This window comes from Nelumbo lutea, chromosome 1, assembly GCF_056320005.1.
Source record: "Nelumbo lutea isolate HS-2025 chromosome 1, American lotus-T2T, whole genome shotgun sequence".
NCBI classification, from domain to species: Eukaryota; Viridiplantae; Streptophyta; class Magnoliopsida; order Proteales; family Nelumbonaceae; genus Nelumbo; species Nelumbo lutea.
Genome location: NC_142684.1, coordinates 90,778,719 through 90,781,634, shown reverse-complemented (window position 1 = coordinate 90,781,634; position 2,916 = coordinate 90,778,719). Strand labels below are relative to the sequence as shown.

General features: G+C 35.8%; 1 pseudogene; it reads left to right on the top strand.

Moving 5' to 3' along the window:
• The first annotated feature begins 410 nt into the window (after window positions 1-410).
• LOC148876085 (leucine--tRNA ligase, cytoplasmic pseudogene) lies at window positions 411-1,629 on the top strand (annotated as a pseudogene).
• Window positions 1,630-2,916: the final 1,287 nt, after the last annotated feature.

Below are 2,916 nucleotides of genomic sequence, written 5' to 3'. Positions count from 1 at the left end.
ATATAAAAACCAAATAAGTTCTACAATATATATAAGCTTTATTCGATCAACAAAGAGAAGACCCATAAGAATATAGAAGCTAATTATCAAATCTTCTTACCCTCTTGTCCATTTGTCCTTGGTTTTTCTTCTTCCAAATTTCTAAATAGTATTTGTTTGCTCCTGAAGTTATAGAGAAGTCTTGCTGATTTGTTTGGCTATTTTCTTACCATATGGGTGCTCTATCCTGTAATTCTCTTTAAAGTCAGGTTCCAATTTGCTTGTATTCCAGCCAACCCCATATAGTTCGGACAAGGCTTTGATGATGATGATGATGACGACGATGACCTATTTTTGTAGTCTTAGATTAGTCACTTATTTGTTTTCTTAAATGGGTTACTTTTTATAGATTCTATCAACTTAGAACAGACATGGCACTGAACATGGATGGTGGAAAGAGTTTTGTAAGGAAGGATCAACTACTTGAGATTGAATCCAAGGTTCGAACATGGTGGGAGGAAAAAGATGTATTTAGAGTTGAATCTCATGAAAGAGCCCCTGAGCCTAGTGAAAACTTTTTTGGAAACTTTCCATACCCACATATGAATGGTTATCTGCATCTAGGATATGCATTCTCACTATATAAGATTGACTTTCCTACAGCCTATCATAGGCTTAGATGGTCTACCATGTGCAGATCATGACAGAGTATTAGGAGAAGGGGTTTAGCCACAAGGCTACATTCTGATTAAAATGGAGGTGATGCCACCTTTTCCCTCAAAGTTGAGAGCATTGGAAGGAAGGATTGTTCCTAGATGCTACCACATTGAGACCTGAGACCATGTATTGACAAACAAATTCATGGGGGTTGTCAGTGCTTTTGAAATAATCGAGCCTAATGTATTTATTTTTACTGAGAGTGCAGCTCTTAACCTTGCTTATTGGAATTTATCTAGGATTTCAGAGAAGCCAACATGTTTGGTTGAGCTATCTAGTCATGATTTGATTGGGTTGCCCTTGAAATCCCCTCTTTCTAGAGATTATATACTCCCTTCCCATGTTGACAATTCTAACAGACAAGGGTACAAGGATTTTGACCAATGTGTCAAGTGATTCTCATGATGATTATATGGCTTTAGGTGATTTGAAATCCAAACTAGTTCTCAGGATCAATTTCAATGTGAATGATGAGTGGGTTATGCCCTTTGAGGTTATTCCTACCATCAACATCCCAACGTTTGGGAATAAATTTGTTGAGAAGGTGTGTATTGGATCAAAAGATCAAAAGCCAAAATGAGAAAGATAAGCTCATTGAAGCAAAGAGGTTGACCTACTTGAGAGGATTCATAGAGGGAACAATCTTGGTTGGAGAATATGCTGGGGTGAAAGTACAGGAAAAAATGCCATTGATTAGGAATAAGCTTCTAGAGATTGGCCAAGTGGCTATATATAGTGAGTCTGAGAAGAAGGTTATGTCAAGATCTGGAGATGAATGTGATGTGGCTTTGAAAGATCAGTGGTACATAACATATGGAGAAGTAGAATGGAAGAAAAAGGTTGAGGATTGCCTTGCTAACATGAAGCTCGATCTACTCTGATGAGACTCGGCACACCTTGAGTTGGCTAAAACAATGTGAAAGATCAATATGATGGTTGGAGAAGGGTATGTCTGGATGCTTCAGCGGACTCTTTAGCTAGAGGGGGTGTCCAATGACAAGACTTGTATAGGGGTCTAACGTCTTGGGACAGCTTAGCCTTTTGTTTTGATTATGATGTAGCTTGGGCCAGGTTAGGTCAAGTTGGTTGAGGCTAAGCCTACTCCAACCTGTATGAAGCTAGAATTTAAAAATGTTTCTCATTCAACATTGAATTCAGCATGGTGGACAGAATGCAATAATGTGTGTTTTTCCATTAAGTGTTATTATATTTTTAAAATTAGAAACTAGGTGGAATATTCTCAGTAGTCAATATGAATGCATATGGGGAAATCTTATTCCTCCAACAACTGAGGCATTCATTTGGTTGCTTGCTCTTGACAGCATGTTAATTACCATTTACTAATTGAAGAGTTGAGCTTTGAAGATGACCAGTTATGTCATTATGTACAAGAGCAAATAAGATGTTAGACATCTATTTCTTGTAAGATTGTTGGTTTCTTTTGGTCCTTTTCTGTCTTCAAAAATTCAGTGCAGGTCTACTCATCTCATGAGATATCTTTTGCATGGCCATTTCTTTGGGAAATGGCAAGGTTTTCACATTCAAACACAGTATCATTCCCATGCTTTGCATAATATGGTAGCTATATATACACTAGCTTCCAGTTGCATCATAGATTTTCTCCATCTTTCCCCTACATTTACATTACCTTTTGCCCATGACGTTAAATTAAACATGAATGTTTTGTTTCCTTATAATTTTATTCTTATTCATATATATATTTTTTAATTTATAATCTTTTTTCATTTTGTTTTTTTTTTGTCCATTTTTTAACAGAAATGGCATGGTGTTCTAGTTTTAGTCTTCTCTTACCATCACTAAAAACCACCTTTAAAATTTTATATTATTTGAATTTTCTACCAGAAATAAACAATAATAATAAAAAAAGTTTACTATTATGAAACAATAAGAATACCCCTACATTAGAAAATGATCCAACAATAGGGTACAAAACACAATATACATGACGCCCATACTTTGCAACTAGTGCAATGTAAAAGAATATGAATAGCTTAGTCCTTGTATCCCTGCCACAACTAATTCAAACCTCCCTACCCTTCCTCCATAAAGTGAGTTAACAATGATATTTTCTAATCTGGAGATTTACCTGAATGATTTGCTAAAGCGAGCTTTTGAAGCCTATGTAATGAGAAACCTAAAGCATTTCGTAACAACATGTGCTACATAAGTTAAGAGAGAGAAATTCAAGATAATTTGCTA